Genomic DNA, 20,749 nt, shown 5'->3' on the forward strand with positions numbered 1-20,749 from the left:
AAAAGAACATTTTATTTTTTAAAATAAAATGCCTAATACCATACTAATACTAATACCGTGCTTAGAAACCTCTGGGTATTAAGCGTGTTATAAATAAAACCATGTACTTTTTTTGTTGTGGTTGCCCGTAGGTGCATAGAAACTAGTACGAAAACACACTTCAAGGCTGACATCCGCCCTCCAAAATGTCAACCTCCAATAATGACTTTAACATGTGACATCCAATAAAACAACTTTTGCATGTCGAACTATATACAATTCACCACCCAACAGGAGCCACACTTGCACGATCGGAATGACACAAGGCCTAGTAAGATCGTTTGTCTTGTCCTACCTCTGTCTTCCCTCCCTCCCTTGTCTTGGCGAGCCTAGAAACACTTGAGTACAGGCGTGTTATAAATGACTTATATCGTCCTCCCATACCTCTCTTGCTTCGCTCTTGTTATTTTTTTGATGGGGGGGATTGCCTGAATAAACCCACCTTGATGCCATCCTCCTGCTCCATCTCGTTCGCATGCGTATGGCAGCGTAACCCCTATTACCATCCCCCCACCTCTCCCATCTCTGTTATCCTTCTTTAAAACCCCTCTTCCTTTTACGTCTTGTTGCTTGATATATTTCCTGCTGCCCATTTCTACTCTGACTAGTTCTATTCGTCTTACTGGCTCCGCGATCCAGCAAATGTGCGGTGGGCGCGCCCCTTCCGCAAAACAACCACACTGTTGTACACCCCTCTAGACCTCATTAGGAGTATAGTGCCAGTGAAAAAAACAGGTAGGGGGTCATTTCATATATGCCATTTCTTCACCTCTTCGCAGAATTCCTCAATTGCACTTCGAAGAACAAAAAATGCACCTAAACCTGCCAAAAAGCGATTTGCACTCGTTTTTGCCCTTCGTGATCCAAAGAAGAGTAAATGCCTCCCACTGTTTAGACATGATATGATGGGTTATTTATAACGCGCTTAATAGCCAGAGGTTTCTAAGCGCGGCCCCGGGCTCGAACACGTGTTGCTCTGTATCGTCTTGCATCCAAGGCGAGCACGTTGCCCCTGAGCTATCCTCCTGATACATGGCGGTAGGAATTTACAATGGATTGCTGTTGAACAGATGCTTGAAGCAGCCAGAGTCCAGAGTAGCCAATGGTTTTCCGCCATTATGAAAGTGACATGCGGGTGGATAACCAAGGATAACCATTAGTTGTTTCCAGGCTTACAAGGAAAAGGAGGCCGAAAGAGTAATTGCATTCCATGCTCTCATTGGACCTGCAAAAACATTGAAAATACCCAGGAGCAAAAATAAGCGGGTTAGGCGAGGCTCAGACCTTTTTATGGCAGCGTTTAATACCTCTTTCTGCACTCTGGGAAGATCGAAACCCCTTGTAATTTTAAATACCTCCTAGTTTAGGTAATTATCTTTTAGAGTTTTATAATTCACTACTGATTGAAAATACATGGGTAAATAACTCACAAATCGCATGCAGTTCTCTCACAGAGCATATGCAAAATACTGCAAGAATATCCATATTCACCAGATGCGATATTTGTGTGCTCCTTAGCCAAAAAAGTAATGGCTGGAAGGTTTTGAATAAATCTGAACCACTGGCACTGCTCTGGGCAGCCTTCCACACCTCTGTTGTTTAGCCCGTCTGCCACATTGCAAAAGAGGTCCAGCCATATGCAAATCAGTCAGGTACTGCCACCAATGGGAGCATCCCTGCCCGAACTGCTAGGCCAGACCCCCTGCACGTAAACATAAGCAGCCCCAGACATGTTCAGGCCTTGTTGGGCCTCATCAGTGAGGTGCAGCTTGGTTTCCTATGCCAGTGCTTCAGATTCATTCCAAACCTTTCACCAATCACATGTTTGGTTATAATTTTTCTCCCTATGTGAGAGAGGGTATGCCCAGGCGTTGGTCTTCCTTTCACCCTCTACTGCTCTCTTCATTCCACCCTCTTCTGTTCTCTTCCTTCAACTGTGTGCTGGTCCCCTCCACCCTCTCCTGTTCTCCTCCTTCCACCCTCTGCTGTTCTCCTTACACTCTATGCTGTTCTTCCACCCTCTGCCGTTCTCCTCTTCCTTCCACTCCTGTTGTTCCCCCTACTTCGACCTTCTGTTGTTCCCCTGCTTCCACCCTCTGCCGTTCCCCATATTTCATCCTCTGCTGTTCTTCTTCCATCCTCTCCTGTTCTCCTTCCACCCTATGCTGTTCTTCTTCCACTCTGGTGTTCTTCCACCCTCTGCTGTTCCCCTCCTTGCAGCCTGTGCTCTTCCCCACCCCCACCCTCTGCTGTTCTCTTTCCACCCTCTGTTGTTCCCCTCCTTCCACCATCTGCTTTTCCCCTCCTTGCACCCTATGCTCTTCCCAGCCTCCCACCCTCTACAGTTCTGTTTCCAGCCTTCCACCCTCTGCTCTTCTCCTTCCACCCTCTGCTGTTCTCCTTCTGCCCTCTGCTGTTCGCCTTCCACTCTCTGCTGTTCTCCTTCCACCCTCTGCTGTTCCCCTCTTCCACAACCTGTTGTCGTCCTCTTACCACCAACAATTTTTCTGTTCCTTTCACCCTCTTCTGTTTTCCTTTCTCCTACTCTAGTCTTCAGTCTCCACTTTGCCTTCCCCTCATTCATCGCTCCTCTCCTCCACACAACACTCTTCTCCAAGGCCAATACATTCCAACCACTGTTCTTTTTTTCTCAAAATACCAACAGCAACCGCTTCTGGGTCATTTCTTGTATTCCTTTCTACTCCTCCCCCAGGGTTGGGCTCCGGCTATTAAACAAGCTGGTTTTAATGGGGCTGGATTGGGTCTAAAAGACATAGGTCTACCATTTTAGGACTGAATCGTACAACTCCTGATGCATGTATAGATGGGTGCCTCTTCGGAGGCAGACACATGACTGAATTCTAGTGGTGTACCGAGTGGGAGGTTTGGGGGGGGGCACTTTACCACCCCAGTGGCTCTTTTAGAGCACAACCAGGACATTTGGCAGTGGGACACCTCTCCCATGCCAAACAGTAAAGGTGTCCTGCTGACAGGAAAATGAGGGTACCGAGCACGGTGTTCCTGCTCAGCACCCTCATTGTCCTGGCACATAGCATTACAATGGGAGCCATTAGACATTGATGGGAGGAAGGTGAGACTATTAGCAGGGACGTGTGTCCCTTAAGACATGTGAATGGGGTTGATCAGAAGTGAGAAGAGTGCATAATACTGCAGGCTTTATGAAATAATTAACATGGCTTTTAAAACCCAAGGGGATTTGTTAGGCTCACATTAATCTGCATGATGCTATTGTGACTTGCATGCAGGATGGGGAGAATAAAACTAAAGCCATACTCTTATTGCTGAACATATTTCTATGATGATGTATCTAGTGTAGTTAATTATGTAATGTGGTTTGCTACCAGGGCATTGCTATAAAAGAAGTATTATTTAAGCACATGAAATGCAAAGCAAACCCTCAATAAATATCTATATCAACTAAACCTGGGAAGGTGTGTTCAGTTGCTTAAATTGTCCACATCCTGGTTTCACCATTTAACTAAAGTGTGTGATATTGGGCAGATCATTTAATCGCACTGTGTCTTATCTGCAGCTCTGTAAGGGATTCACTTCATAGCTTATGTTGATATATCATGCTGTTATGCAAAAAAAGCCTAATGACTATAGAGTTGCTCTATATATAATAGTGAAATGTAGGTATTTGTCACCACAAAATTATTTGCCACTTGGCTTACTTGTGGCAACTTATTCTAAAGTCACTTCCATGGTGCCTCCAAGTCTCTGGGAGGATGTGGCGCAGGGTCCTGACACACCAGGTTGAGGAGGTTTTATTTAAATCCCAAACTCCTACTTCTCATGAAGGGCCAAGAGCAATTGGTTTGTTCAGGTGACAGACCCTGCTTGTTGGATGGGGTGACGGTAGGGGTGACTGGTGATCCACGCCATACCACTCCCGGCTCAAGCATCCACTGGCTCAGGTAGGTACCCGCACCCTTCAGTCACTCTGAAAGTCCCCAAGGAAGTGTACTCTGTCCTAGCTGTGTAGGTTTCAATTAAGGAATTGTGGTAATTCTTCAAATCATTTTTAGACTGTAAAAGGTCTGAATTGCATCTTCTCAAAATATCTACCGCTCCTAAAATGGCGGCGCATCTAACTTTATTTCAAAGGTTGTACACTTTTTGCCCATGTTGGAACATGGGGTGGTGGAATGAGAAACATAGCGTTGACCCAGCAACCCTGTGCTTGTGCTTTTGATGAAATCCAAATAATATTTTAAAAATCCAAAAAAGTCCACTGTCGCTGCAGGGATAAAATGTAGATCAATATTGGGTTGGTCTTTCTTAAAACTCCCATTTTGTGTCGTATACAAATTGTTGGTTGACTTGAACGAGACCAGTGATAACATGTGTTTTAACATAAATCTAATTGACTTACAATAAGCGTGTTAATTTAAAATGTGTACAAGGCATGTGGGGGAAAGGAATATTGTACTGTTCTCAAACACTAATTTGCCAATGAAACTATACAAATTCTGTAGTGAGTGTCTATGGCTTCTTCATAATTACACATGCAATGTTCAATAAAACATTGTCATAATGGATTCTTCGTTGAAGCAGCTCTTCAAAAACAGTATAATTTAAAATCACAGAGATCCATTCTGCCAGCTGGGACTATGCACAGCGCCTCGATGCCCCCGGGCTGTGTGAGCGCTATAAAAATGCAAATTAAATAAATAAATAAATAAATAAATATGGGCAGAACTTATATGGACACGAAGGTCTGTGCATGCCAACCTACCACCGATGCCTCTGCAGGAGCAAGGCGCGTGCCACGCTGCCTGCAACCCTGCAGAGTCTGCTGCTTTGGCAACAGGGCTGGTCTATGCACACATTGATTGCATGAGCCGAGTCTTTATCAAACTGTTGCAATCACCAAAGGCTTTTGGGACAGAAATGGAACGCATTTAAAGAGGTGCTGTACTCCTGTCTCTGGTACAGCCCTGATTGGATGAGGGCCTGGACCAATCACTCATAAACTTTGAGCAGGGGCACAAGGTTAGGGAGATGGATGCGCCCCATTTTGCATCTGTACTGTTGTGTACCTCTGTAAAGTGCTCTACTGCTTCTCGAAACTAGGTCAGCACTCAATAAATACCATGATAATAATAATGATGCCTAGAAAATGGCCTTCATCTTGAATCCTGAGACTTGAGGGTCCATTACGAGGTAAAGTACCTATAGCTTCCATCTTGGAATGGGCACCGTATTCTATTTTGAACCAAATCTCGCACTCGAGCATCTTTTCAACAGAGAAAACCCACTTTTTAAAAAACAAACGTTTGACCCCCCCAGGTGCTTTGCCCGGTGTTTTGCCAGAGTGCTAATGGCGATAAACCTCTTGGGGTGGGCCATAACAACTGGAAACGGCCCACAGTTCTGAATAATGCACTATCGTTGTTTGGGCAATAGATGCTGGTCTTTTACCCATGTCTTATAGTTCGTTACTTAAGTAGTAATATGTGAGCCGGCCTTTAACTTTGGCAGCAGGCCGTTACCACCTGATCCGGCCGCCAGCGAGGGTGTTATTGCTATTAGCAGCCCTAGTTTTTAGTTTGGGGTGCTGATAGTTCAGTTATCATTGATCTAGGAGCGATCATCAAGGCGCAGGTTCTGAGCGAACCTCCACTACGGTTGCTGTATACTCATGCTCAGAGCAATGGCTAGGATTGATTCAAAACTGTGCACCCATCGCTCCTCGATGTACTTGTTACCCCAATTCAATACCGCTAAGGATCAATAATGCAGACCTTGCTCGGTTCGATCTTCCAAAAGGAAATACACATTCTCTTCGTAGATGTTAAAATGTACGTTATTATTAAGGCAGTGCTAGCGTCCGGAGCCACGTTGGTGCTTCTCGCGATGCTATCCGCCTATCCTGCTCTTTGGGTTGAGCGGGAATGTCTTCTCACCACTCCACCACTCCAACTCAAGGCAAGTCTCAGGATTATGTTCAGAAGGGGACGGTCTGGGGCAATACTAGATTATTGGAAGGCAGTAATTAATCTTTTACAACACGCTTAATGCCGGAGACCAGTCTCTAAGCGTGGGACCGGTATTCAAACATTTTGCTCTGCATCACCTTGCTTCCAAGACAAACACGTTGCCATTAACTATCCTCCCGGCCCTAGGTATGACTGCGGTAGATAATTGTATGTAGATAATTCAATCACATGCAAAGCAAGACCTCCCTGCAGTGGAGTACAGAAGTATCTGCTGGTGTAAAACATACCACGGACATGCGCAATCACGTTTTTGAAAGAATATCGCTATGTTAGGTGTCTTTTAGCGACTTTCCAAGAATGGCATTGACACATCTGCATGGGAAAATATGCCGGGGCCTGAATCCAGCATAGCCGGCTCACAAAGCACGGACAGAAGAATAGATGTGCTTAGCAGTTGACTTACTCTCCTGGGCTTTACCAATGTGAAGTTAGCTATGGTGGTTGCCGGGTCTGTGGCTCACTGGACTAATGCATCCACTAAAGGTGCCTGTATTTGGCCTCATGGTAAGAGGTTCGAATCCCGGCAGGTCCACTCAGCCCTTCATCCTTCCGAGGTCGATAAAATGAGTATCATTAAGTTGGGTAACAATACACATCTGTAATCTGTCACATACGCCAAGATGCCCCTCTTGGGGTGAACGTGCACTCTGCAAATACACATCTGGTGTGTTATGGTGTGCCAACGGGAGTGCACATGTGAAAGCTGTGGAGAAAACCTGGGCAATAGTTGGGTGGGCACCAGTCTCCATCATCAAAGGGTTCTCCGAAAAGGGAATATACTGTTGTGGAATGATGTGACGAAACCATATTCAGAAGCAGTGCAATGGCAAAGCTTGTGTGCACTACCTCTCCATTGCCTCTGGCTCTTTCCCCACCCCTCTTAAACACTCCCTTGTGCATCCTCTCCTCAAGAAATCCACTGCTGATCCGTCATGTCTGGCAAACTACCACCCAATTTCCATTACTCCCTTTTTGGGCAAGCTCCTGGAAAAGCTGGCCATCTCTCAGCTTAATCTCCATTCTGACTCTGTTGGCTCCCTCCATGACCACCAATCTGGCTTCAGAGCTGCCAGAAGTACGGAAACTGCTCTCCCGACCATCTGTGAAAACCTGCTCTCCAACCGCGATTCTAACATTCCCTCTGTCCTCATCCTACTTGACCTCTCCTCTGCGTTTGACACAGTCAACCATACCATCCTGCTCAATCGCCTTCATGACAACCTCGGTATCACTGACCAGGTTCTGGCCTGGCTGGCCTCTTTTCTCTCTGATCGACCCTCCCAGGTCCAACCTGGGTCCTTCCTATCTTCTATCTCCCTCTCCACATGTGGTGTTCCCCAAGGGTCTATCATCTCCCCCTGGCTTTTCAACCAATACCTGGCAACTCTCGCTTACAGCATCTCAATGTTCTGCTCAACTTTCCATTGCTATACTGACGACACCCAACTCATTTTCAGGCTTCCTTCAGCCTCCTCCTCTCCTTCCCTCATCTCCGATTGTCTAATCGCCATTCAAAATTGGTGTGCCGCCAATGATCTATGTCTAAATGACAACAAGACTGAGATCCTCCTTATTGGTACACCATCTCCATCCTTTCCCCTAACTCTCTGGCAGGCCTGCCTTGGCCCTCCTCCCACCCCCACTTGCGCAGCTAAGAACCTTGGGGTTGTATTTGAGTCTACACTTTCCTTCTCCAGATGTCTCCAAAAAATCTAACTTTTTACTTCACCTCCTTAGAGGTACTCTACCTTTCCTCTCCGACCCTCAAAAGCTCACTGTCTCCCAAGCTCTGGTTGTTTCCAGACTCGATTACTGTAACAGCCTCTTCCTAAATCTACCTGCCTCCACTCTCTGCCCTCTACAACTAATCCAGAACAGGACTGCAAGACTTGTCCTTGGCCTCAAGCCCTGGGATCGTATCTCTCCAGCCTTGAAATTCCTTCATTGGCTCCCAGTGGATGCAAGGATTATATTTAAAACCCTCTGCATTGTCCACAAGGCTTTCTGGGGCCTGGGTCCAAAATACCTTCAACTATCCCTCTGAAATATCTCCCCTCTCGAGCCCTTCGCTCCTCTACTTCTAACTCCCTCAGGGTGAGTCGTTTTGCACAAAAAAACAAGCTGGGGGTAGATCTCTCTCTTCGGCTGGTGCCTCCCTTTGGAACAGCCTCCTGGCCACCCTGAAACTTGAGGAAAAACTTCTTTGGTTCTGGAAACTCTCAAGACCTTCCTCTTTGCCTCTGCATTTGCCCCCCTTCTCCCCTGTTCATTTGTTTCTTCTCATGGCATTGTGCTCCTGGCCACCCTCTGTTCTTTTGGGCCCAGGTACCTGCTCACCCTGCCACCCTCCTGCACTGCCTCTAGGCCACCATCTGCACTAGGGTTCTGTATCTGTACCCATACAGTGCCCCTCCCACGTTTCCTCTGCACTCATCAGATATACCTTTCTGACTAACTTTCACCTGCCACTTGCTGGCTGCACTACCATGGTTTAAAGCCCTTATTTATTCTATTTAATATTTATTTATGTTTCCTCTCCTCTGCTTCGCACTTTCCACTTCCCCCCTTCCTTGCACTTTTCCACCATTTTCCTTTCCCATGCACTTGCTCTTTCTTAAATGTCACTGGGCCTAGTAAGATCGCTGTTTTTTCTGTTTTTTCTCTCCCTTGTACCCTCCCTTTTTGCCTGGTCGCACTCTGAAACACTTGTGTACGAGCGCGATATAAATAAAATATCATTTTATTTCATTTCATTTCACTATGTCCACATGGGTTCTACACTTTGGCTCACAGGCGTGTCAGAAAATAGGTTGAACAGACAAATTTTGATAGAGCACCTGGGGACCACTTCCGGTGGTGATGGTGCACGGTACAGATACCTTTAAAGGATAGTTCCGGGACTTTTTTTTTATTGTCCCTACGGTTCGGCCATGTGTTTTTAAGCATAAATCGGTAGATCGTAGAAAACTTTCCTATGGACCTTACCCGACTTTTCGTCCATTAACGCACTCGAAATCAGCCGCCATTTTCTGATAATCCTATCATTTCCCCCCATCGACCTGGCTCACCTGCGTTTGCGGCACTAAATCATATCCCCCGCCCCTGAAACAGACTTTATCAAAACATTCATATTCCCCGCCTCTATCCGTGACGTGACTGTGCTGCGTAGGCAAACGCACCCAGGCGTCTTCTACGCGACTCCACACAGAACCCGGAAACCAACACAGATCAGCTCACAACACAGTGCGCCACAATTCGGAATATGAAACTGTACTTTTAAATCAAACCGCAAGATTGTAAATTTGGTAAAGTACATTTATTTGACATCAAATGTTTAGAGAATATTCAGCGATTTGCATTTTTCTTTACTCTCGATTCAAAATAGTTCATCTTGAGGCAAGCGATGTTCGTGTGCAGTACACAGGGTGTTGGTTTACGATAAAATAAGCTCTTCGGTCGCACTGATAATCGCATGGCTGTTCCAACAACGAGGCACTAGGCCACCACAACGGTATGTATGTTGCATCTAGCCATTAGTACCGCGTAAGGGCATACTTGTACTTGGCGATCGTCCCATAAAATGGTCAGGGTGGTAACGTTGTTCACACGGAGAAGCAACTGGCGGTTGTAAAAGCCATCCGCCGGTGTCTGGTACTCGTGACACATACAATAATGAAGGATGTACCTGTTTTAAAAACATAAAAAATGAAATTAGTCTCACCATCAGATCTTTATTAAAATTATTCATTTTATATATTAGGTGGGGAAATTATTTCATAGCTAGGACAGTGCAACTGGGTATTATACGTCATTTCCAGTAACCCACCCCCTCTCCTCTGCCTTTTTCAGAGCCGTCTGAGCGCCAGTGGACCACTTCATCACTGATATGATATAATATGGCATTTGCAACGCGCCTATACACAAGTGTTTCAAGGCGTGTCGAGGCAGGGAGGGGGGGGGGACAAGGAGAAGACAGACAACGATCCTACTAGGCCAGGTGTCATTCAGATCGCGCAAGTGCAGGGGTAGGGGGAAGGTAAAAGTGCAAGGGGAAGGGGAGGGGGGAAGTGGAGTACAAGGTAATTAGCATAAAATAATAAATACATAGGGCCAGCTGGTGGCGAGTGCAAGGTAAGTGCAGAACAAGGGCTGGGAAGGGGGGGCTGTAGGATACTGAGACAGTCCCCCAGTGCAGGGGTTGACAGGGAGGCAGTGCAGGTGGAGAGTGGAAGGGCCCAGGACCGAGGTCGCAGACAGTGGACCAGTTGTAGCAGGGGAGAGGGAGAGAGAAAGCAGAAGCAAAGAGGAAGGTTTTGAGGTGCTTCCGTAAAAGGAGATGGTTCTCCTCAAGATAATGCGTGGTACAAAACAATATGCCACATAGAACGAACAAGTACAACTTAACCCGTCTTTAAAGCTACTGTATAGTAATTAAATTGCGGTATAAACTCATCTAAAGAGTTACTTACATTATATTTGCATTTTCCATTGTGTCTATGCGTAGGGCAGCCCGGAAATACCACTCCTTCTATGCCGACGTTATTTCTTCTAATGAACGAACATTAAATGGCTTTCGTTTCTGAAATTATATTCATTATCGTTTACGTTATTGCACCACACCCCCAAAAAGAAGTCTTTCGGGATGGTCCCGGCCTGTCAAGGTCAAATAACAATAGAACCTTATACTGAGTCGTGGGCCATTCCGGCACCCGAGCAAAAAATCAAAGCAGCTGACCTTCACTTTGAACGAGCACACATTCCTAGTTAGCTACATTCAGTGTAAGGCCATCTCACAGGACTTGAAATTTACACTCCATCTTTGCATTTTGTCTGCGTGCATTTGCAGCCCCAGAGAACCATAAATACGGAGACCTTCTATATTTTTTGAAAAATGATTTATATTACTGTTTGGTTCAATTTAATGCGCAAATGAACAAGGTTGGATAGACACATTGCATGTACACTGAGCAATCACTTTTATTTACACAATACATAGCTACACATATTCAATGGGCCTGCGACATGAGGAGACTCCAGAGCAAAGTCACAGGTGACACCCGGGTGGTTCGCACAACTGCACGGTGAAGGGAGGGGCAAGGGTGGAGAGACACATTGCATGTACACTGAGCAATCACTTTTATTTACACATTACATAGATACACATATTCAATGGGCCTGCAACATGAGGGGACTCGAGAGAACAGACAATCAAATTACAATCATTTAAACCGTGATGTGTATTTCTCAATGAGCTCTGCTTTAGGTGGACATGGAACAGAGGCAATGTTGGGTGGCAATGCAGTTGTCCCCTACACAGGTTCGTTCACAACTCCATGTATGTGCCTATCTAGGACATCAACAATAAGTCTCTCAATAAACTCATATTGCATATCCTCAAACACTGGTTTGATCACCCATTGTTTACTTCTTTTAGTGAAGGCCTTATTGTAGCGAAGCGTCCCTAAAGTTCCGGTCGTCCTACTTTGTTGACGGCCAACATTATGGTTATGTGCCAAGACCGCTAGAAGAGTCCGATTTATCATGCCCTCCATGCCAAAATGCAATCGTTTTGGCCTGTACTTTAGGCACATATTGTGGAACACCTCCAAATCTCCTGTGTGGCAGAATTCCGTGAGTCCCCTCAAATCTCTTGTTATAGTTTTATCAAATACAATCTTTTCAATGGCTTTGTGAGTGGGTGATGAATGAATCAACCACTTCTTCCGTGCCTCCTCTGTGGACAAATGGCCATGTTCACAATTGTGGAAATGTTGGTTTGTGGTCCAGCGGTGAACGTTGCTACAGTGTAGCATTACTGACCGCCATTTTTCCAGTAGAATTTCCAACGACCCTCCACATGTTTTTGAGCTCCACCAAAGATGGTTGCTGATTGACTTGGACCACTGTGAAATACCTTGCATATCTTTTTTTTTACCTGCAGCCGACATTTGTTTATTGATTGTATTTGCAAGATGCCATACGTCAAATTGGTGATTTATATTTTTGTACTCTTCTCTCATTGTCTTGGCAATTGAAACGTGTCTGTCCGTGGCTATCAGGTCGATCACCATTCCCCGCGATTGTAGTTCTTGCAATGATGCTACAAAGCCAACTTTCTCCATGGCCACTGAGGATGTACGTTGTGACACCTGCACGACCACCGAACTCACAATTTTCTTACTTTCCATGTCCTGAAAGTGGTAGGTGCAGTACTTGGCTGAAAATCCTGGGCTGTCGCACTGTCCATCACCGGCTAGCCTGCACCGTTTGCCCGCGATGTACTATCAATAGACATTTTTTCCATTCTCCAAGCTTCGCTAATGGCTGGAAATAGATAATCGGTTTGGTATTTGTAGAACTGAGTTTTCGCAATGAAATGGATTCCCACAAACTGAAAGAAAGACTCTAACTTTTTAAAACTTGAACCACTAAAAAGTGCAGCCGCTGCACAAAGTAGATTGCCTGCTGGCAGTTGCCCCAGCATGGGTTGTGCAGACCATCAGAAAGGATGATATTTTGTACAGGTGGCATGTATTTTAAGGTTAGTGCCTCGAATTGCACGAGTCACATTAATCAATGGCTCCCCACATACTTCCCCACCAACCGAATGCCCACATTTCATCCGAATAATAATATCAATCAAACAACTATCGAATACAATGAATTTGGCCTCTTTCCTTATACTGTCACTCTGCATCCCAGCTGGTTCGGCCTGTAACGTTGAGGACATGTCACTCACATGAAAGGTAGAATCTCTGATATCGTCTTCCGCTATGTTCAGTGATATTGATGGTGTTTCATTGTCGTCCACTTCATTCTCTTCCATTGCAACATCTGCTCCTTCTCCGGCGATGGGTGAATAAAACAATTTCTTCAACTTTCTCGCGGTCTTAGTTTTTGCGGGTGTGGATTCTGTGAATTGATCTCCGACTGCATCCAAACTACCAGGAGGACATTCACTATCAATGGCTGGTGGTGGTATAGCTCCGTTGTCAATCACTTCATATTCTTCCCATTGGCACGATGCATCTCCAGTCTCAAGTCCCTGCCAAAAGGTTTGACAAGCAACATCTCTCGTTCACTTCACTGTCTGTGTAGATCTAGTTCGTACACCCACTCGCAACTAGAGGACAGATTGGAAAAGGGATGTTCAGTTTAAACACAACTTACAGTATTGAACTATTAACAGTGAAAAACAACATAATATAGTGACCAGGACACTAACCTTCTTTTGCTTTCTTTTCTTTGAAACTTTCTTGCTACGAACTTCAACATCAGGACGCTGTTGCTCCGACTCGTGTGTGCATGTCTCCACTTCCTCTTGTGCTGCAACGACTATATTTTCATGATAAGCACATCCATCACGCACTGACGCTCCATCGACTCCCTGAAACATAGAACTTTCATTAGTATGTATAATAATATTGAAAACACAAAATGTACTTGGGGACCAATACCCACGTACATCTCAATAGCAAAACACGAATGAACGCATTGTGTAGAACATTCAAACGACAATTATTCACGCATTGTTGATCTAGTTAGATGGAACTGTCAAGATCCATACCTCGGGCTCCGCATAGACTTCCATTGATGATATTATTGAAGATGACGCTTCAGCAACTCCCTGAAACACAGTAATTGCATTAGTATGGTTTTCTATTTTGTTAAAAAGAACACAAACTTTGTGCAGGCGTCAACGGCTCATCTAAATAGACCTGCACAAATGATCAGTTGTCTAAAATAAGTAATGGATATCTAAATATGATTCGATTTGCTCGATCGTTGGAAGTGTCACCACCCAGAGATCTGCATCAACTACTAGGGGTGATGTTCTTGTAGAAGAAGCTCCGTCATCTCCCTGAAACATAGTACTTGCGTTAATAAAGAAGGAAGTATAGCGGATGTAATCACGTCATATGATCTCGCTTGATCGAACTGTCAGTATCCATACCTCGAAATGCATAAGAACATCAAGGGCCGCTGTAACTGCGGTGCACACTTCTGCAAGCTGTTGCGCCGACCCGTAACTGCATGCTCCCCCTTCTTCTTGGACTAATGCTCCATCGACTCCCTGAAACATAGGACTTTCATTAGTAATGAACACAATATTGAAAAAAGAAGACACATAGGAGGGCGACGACAGAAGGACATATCAATGGCTAAAAACGAAAGAAACATTGTGTGTAACAATCACGCTACAAGAATGCAAGATCTGATGATCTCCATCGATGGAACTGTCCGGAAACGTACCTCGAGCATCTGAGTGACATCAACGGTTGTCGTCAATGCGTTGGACTCCTCAGCATCTCCCTGAAAGACAGTACTTGCATTATTTTGGATAACAATAATTATAACTGAAAACAAAGACTAGAGGACGAGTACTAGGGTGTACCATTAGGTAAAATAATTACACGATAAATTAAAACTATTGATTTACATGCCTAAAACAAGTAAGTGGCAGAATAGCTAAGTAAGATTACCCGATAGGCGCTTGAAGTGGCTGATGACTGCAATAACGACACGGATGGAGAATCTTCCGCCTTCATATTGAGTGGATACATAAATGGGGAAATTATTGTTAGCTAATGCTACACACTACCGCAAGGCCGAGAGCAAAATCCGTAAACTTGACTCACCAGTGGAGGGATGTGGACGAATAGAGTGGGAATAGCGGTTGAGAGCAATTTTCGCTTCGCTCGCGGTGTGTTCTTCTTTATTAGCAATGATGTGGAGTACATGTCTGAGCTAAAGTGCCTGCTGCAGATGCGGTATCGATCACCCCTCTTGTCCGCAAAGACTTCTAGGACTCTACTTTCAAGCTCAGACGGTGGATATCCGCAATATCGGACCCATTCTCTTATCTGATCTATTGTCTTAGGGAAAACATGCATTATAGTACCTTCAGATTTTTTATGGGTCTTCGAAGGGCAAACGCCAATGGAACAGGCAGGCATTGTGGAAAGTTCTGAAAAGTAAAGATCAACAATTCTCTATGAATACCAATGTGTTAAAAAATTAAATGACACATAAAAGGTTCAATGCAAGGTTCGTTTTGGTTCTTGGAACTATACACGTTATTCACATGCGGATAAGTATTTGAATAACTTTAAAAAAATAGAAAAATAATTTGACTAAACTCAGAACATGTGACTAGTTCCTTGCATGTACTGTCTTGAACGAAAAGAAAACATGGATGCAATTTGATGACTACTAGCAAATAGATATAAATTAAAAAATTGGACGCAAAATGATTATGGTACATGGCCTTACCTTGACGAACAAACAGTTAGATGCAGGGATCATAGTAGTTTCTTGTCGTAGAACAGGGAGCAGTTCACAGGTTGCAAACTGACGAGTTTGCTCGAAGTGGTCACGGAAGTTCACAGAGACGAAGAGCAGATAACCAGCACCTTCACGGGTTGACTAGCAAAGCGCAAAGAAGTTCTCATTAGAAATATGAAGTGGGTTATAAAGAATACGAAACAGGGGTGTGTTTGTGAATGAATGACGTGAATATGTCGTGGCATTATGCGGTTTGCAGGGGGGCGTCCAGCGTGAGGGGGGATGCTTGGCAGGAGACACGGGGTCTGGAGGTAGACATGGGAACAACAACCCATGCTCTATAGACCACTTTGAAGTGTACATGGTCTTTGGCACCTCTTGGCCTTTATCGCTCCCTGACAGCTCCACTTGTCAGCGCAAGTACCCCGGTGCGAACTGCCTTTGATAGGGCGGGGGGTGGATTGGGGCGGTGGTCGTGCAGACAAGACACAGGAAGACTCGTAAATGGAGACACACTTATGTGGATTGCAGGGGGGCGTCCAGCGTGAGGGGGGATGCTTGGCAGGAGACACGGGGTCTGGAGGTAGACATGGGAACAACAACCCATGCTCTATAGACCACTTTGAAGTGTACATGGTCTTTGGCACCTCTTGGCCTTTATCGCTCCCTGACAGCTCCACTTTCCAGCGCAAGTACCCTGGTGCGAACTGCCTTTGATAGGGCGGGGGGTGGATTGGGGCGGTGGTCGTGCAGACAAGACTCGTTTGCCGCAGGGCCTCACCAAGGAGAGGCCATCTAACTGCATGTAAGAGGCAGGCTGCAGGATCTAGTACATGGAAGGCAGGGGGGTGAGTTTATAAATACCTCACCCTCCCAGGAGAATATATGGGTGCAGTTCACCCTGGAGACCCTGGATGCCTAGGCAGTTAGTCAGCAGCAGGCTGGCCTGTGGTGGCAAGGCGGCACGGGCCAGAGGGGGTCATCTCTGTACCCGGTGCCCTAAAGGATGATTTATTATGATCAACCATATTGATTATTTACCTATAACCATGTTTTGTATCAATAAAATCCAACGGCCTTTTATTGCCAACGCTTGAACAAAGTGGTGTGGTAAGTATTTTTGGGGGAGGAGGCAAGGCCGGGAGGCTTGATGCCAACCCGCAAAATAACATATGTATGTCTGCTGCATATGGGTTCAACGGTTATGTGGATTGAAGGTGGGTGGCCAGCGTGAGGGAGGATGCTGGCCGGAGACATGTGGTGTGACAAGACAAGGCACAGGAAGACTATTCAATGGAGACACACTAGATTCATTTAAAAAATCAAAACAACCATTGTTAAAATATATGTTGGGTTTTATTTTAGATCTTAATTTCAATTGAACATAAATAATAAACATTACACATTGTAAAGTTCCGGTTGCAGCACATCCAGGGAAAATCCGCGGTATTGTCCACTGTCGCTGGGGAAATGTTGTATAATGGCAAGTACCGCACAGGCAGGTATTACTCTCCGAACGCGGTGTCCGAGCCTCCCGTGAAGCCACCAAGTGAAGCAACGATAGGCCACCAGCCTGTACCACCTGTGAAAAAGAAAGATGCAAACTGTATTAAAATGACAAAACTTTCTTATCAATGTCGATTCAGGTAAAAAATGTCATTCTGCTTTGAAAATAATTCTATCTAGAAAATGCACAATATGGAACTAATTTACATGCGTTCGAATGATATGTAGATGTAATTTTATATGTGGGAGACGACCATGAAATAGTAGTGGCATCACTGACATCACAACCAGAGTATACTTACTCGTTACTCGGATTACGCGGACGAACAGTGCCGCGAAGTTCGTGCATAAGCACCATCATCATCCTCAACACGGTCCGTGAGAGGCAGGCTTCCCTGAACTCTGGCAGCTCGGTGATGCATTGCGGACTTGGCTCGCCTTCCGAAATGTAGGCCAAGCACCCGGAATTTTCACGGCCGCAGCAGTTCTCCTCCTCAGTTGGCATTAGCTCGCACCGCTTGCACGTGCACCAGGTGGAGACGCCGTCCATGCGACATGGTCCAGGCTCTTCATCCGTTGACTGGCCCTCCCAACTGCCGTCCGAATCCCCATCGTTTTCGCGTGCTTGCCTTTCCAGTAGTTCCTCCTCGGTGTACTCGGGCTCGTACATATACGGCATTATTGTAGCCATTGTGTGGTAAAGAAAGTAAAATAATTTACAGAGATGGTACAGGTGTTCACAAGGCCTAGAAGCGGCGAAGGTAGCTGACCAGAGCACAGAAACGAGTCACAGAATACTCAAAGTAACACAGAGAGAGTAATGGAATCGAAAATCTGCTGCTGTGTGTTGTGAAACGGTGTGTTTATACTTATTGAGGAAAGAGGCGTCCTGCCATTTCCATGGCGACACTTCATTAGCTGAGGCGCAGCGATTGTTGACACGAAACGTGCTTTGGCGTTGGGAAATGGGCGGTACGCGTCTGCTGATGTCAGGCTCAGGGGCGGGGGATTTGATTTAGTGCCGCAAACGCAGGTGAGCCAGGTCGATGGGGGGAAATGATAGGATTATCACAAAATGGCGGCTGATTTCGAGTGCGTTAATGGACGAAAAGTCAGGTAAGGTCCATAGGAAAGTTTTCTACGATCTACCGATTTATGCTTAAACACACATGGCCGAACCGTAGGGACAATAAAAAAAAAGTCCCAGAACTATCCTTTAACATAACATAAGTATTTCTCCTTGTTAAAACGGGTCTAGGGCAGGCTATGCTCTCCCGAGAGGCAGGTCAGGGGTTTAAGTGGTCAAATAAAAGGGATGTTCAAGCAGCTCGATGTAAAGAAAGCACACTTTTCTACAGTCACATGACACACACAAAACACTAATCACCCACCGCTGCAAGGAGAAATCAGAACATGAACAGAACAGTTCACTTCCATAGATAGACTGGATAGCTGGCAATTTTGCTGCAGGAGGAATATCCAAATTTGGCAATTGAGAAAGAGGCAAAACATACAATTAGACTCCAGGAATCTACCTTGTAGTCAGGGTAGTGATACAGAACGAAACCAGTCTCTAGGACCCAAGGTGCAAACTGGTGTACCGGGTACTGAGTGTGCCTAGAAATGGCACCCAGGTCACTAGTTTATTACCATCTTTTAGTGGCTCGACAGCATCAAGTCTGTCCTTTTGATGCTTCTGCTAGTTCAGGCTAGGGTTTGACGTCCTCAAGTCAGCGTGACCATACGCGGTTACCAGGCAGTGTCTTCAAGCTGGCAGCTCAATAGCTCGGTAGCACTGGAATACTGCTCCAGTGCTTCTGAGACCGGAGACTCAGCAAGCTTAATTAGCTGCTCGATGGCGTGAAGTGGGATTCGATCAGATCATCTCGAGGTCTGCAATTTGACTTGCTCGATAATGCGCGGTCACCCGGCGAGCTGCTGGCTCGTTTGGTTCATTCAGTGGTGAGAAGTGGACTTCAACGGTTCGTAGCAGTCCCTTGTATGAATCAGCAGTCTACGGAGCAACGTAGACTGCTGGGAGAGGAAGGATAGCTCAGGGGCAACGTGTTTGTCCTGGAAGCAAGACAACGTGGCCCAACACAGGTTTGAATCTCGATCCGGTGCTTAGAAACCACTCGCTGGTATTAAGAGCGTTATAAATGAACAATAAAATAAAAATAACATCTCAGTACTTGCTAAACTGCCCTTTAATTCTAACGAAGGGTCTCCATCTCTCCGTGACTTCCCTGCCATCACTACTATGAATGGGGACGTTGACTCTTGAAAGATTCCAGCAAGTAATCAGCGTAGTGGGTCTTGCCCTCCCTAATCATTCATTCAAGTAGGGAATGGTTGGATTCCAAAGCCCCCTCTAGGGTCCACTGATGGCCTCTCCCCCATAGAGCGGAAGTCCTCTTTTGCTGTTGGTCCCTGAGTGCTTTGTTTCTGGTGAAGTTCCTAGTTGGCAAATACTTAGGGCATATGGTGATGTAAGATGTAGAAAGTGATCCCAACTTTCCACACGCAACCAGTGCACCTTAGGACTGCTCATTTGCTGCCTCCCCAAATACAAATGTGCCTTGCTGAAATGACAGCACCCTTGCCTAATCACCCTCTTCTGTACCCCCTTTAGAGTCTGTTATCAATTCAGCCCAACGCTTGGAAAACCCTGACCTTCACTCATGGATGAATTGTGTATTAATCAACTTGGGTGTCTAGTCAATTCATCTAAAACCAAACCATCTAATACCAGTCCATCGAAGTATTTCCATCTTAAAAATGCCCATCTAATGCATTTTTTGGGGGAGTAAAGGGTTCATTGTTGTTCAGGTGTATTTTAAAGGGTACAACACGGGGGCTTATGGTGGGGACCTCCAAATCCAAAATGAAAGGGGAAAAAAATGCATTACATGGACATTTCTTAGATGGAAAAATGTCGATGGAATGGCATTAGATGCAATGGTTTTAGATGAAATGACCATAAACCATCACTTGGCAAAAGGGCCTTCCTGGTCTGTATCCAAGCCAACCGGTTAAACTTCTCTGAAATAAGGCTGTAAAATGAATCAGTCCCCGCTTTAGGTGGGTGCTCCCAAACTTTAAATACTGTCCTCATCACTGCAATTTGCTTCATGGATATGCTTGTATATTTAAAAGCCCTAGCCATCCAAATTGTGAGGTGACAGCGCTAAGCCACCAGGTATGACATACTATACACAGCTGCCAATCTAGTTTTAACATGGATTTTCATTTTGAAAATACATCCCATTCTGTCTAAGCACAGTTTCTGGTCCTAGCAGATATCTGGATTAAGATTACATTCTGAGTAATGGATGCTGCACTGGTATGGTCAGCGGTACCCACTGACAAATACATAAAATAAACTTGTTTTCCTAATGCCAATAGGCTTTTGAAGAAAAGCACTTGGAAGCTCCCATACAGTGCACATTTCTGCTGTTGCATGTACATTTATTTCTGGAAGAACCCTGTCTCACCTGGTAGCTGCTTGTTTCTAATTGGACTCTGCACAGCAGAAGGGGTACATTTGCGCCCACTATATGGATGTCAGTGAGCTAGCTGTGTATGCCAAGCACTAGCAGAAACCACCAAGACCACTTTCTAGACACAGTTTATCATGAAAGTCAGACAGTTGAGCTGATCGAAGGTCCATGCCCAATCTGTTAAACGAGAGCTTCTAACATTGGCAGCTGGAGCCCCGCGCGGTTCCTCATGAGCAACGGCCTAGTCATTAATGATTGTGACATCACCACGATCTCATTGATAGGAGTTCAAAATAGAACCCCTTTTCTCTTTCTGTGGCAGAGAATGTAGTGTTTGTGAAAATGGAGGAAGTGGGACAGTGGGAAGGAAAACATGCTTTGGAATGTGTGGGAAGT

At 45.4% G+C, this 20,749-nt stretch overlaps 1 protein-coding gene across 4 annotated transcripts in view; it reads left to right on the plus strand.

The window, feature by feature from the left end:
- ADGRL1 (adhesion G protein-coupled receptor L1) overlaps positions 1-20,749 on the plus strand; it is a 979,436-nt gene that overhangs the window by 821,741 nt on the left and 136,946 nt on the right. The gene's annotated exons all lie outside the window — the stretch shown is intronic.

Source organism: Ambystoma mexicanum, chromosome 3q (assembly GCF_040938575.1).
Source record: "Ambystoma mexicanum isolate Mex_15411 chromosome 3q, UKY_AmexF1_1, whole genome shotgun sequence".
Lineage (NCBI taxonomy): Eukaryota > Metazoa > Chordata > Amphibia > Caudata > Ambystomatidae > Ambystoma > Ambystoma mexicanum.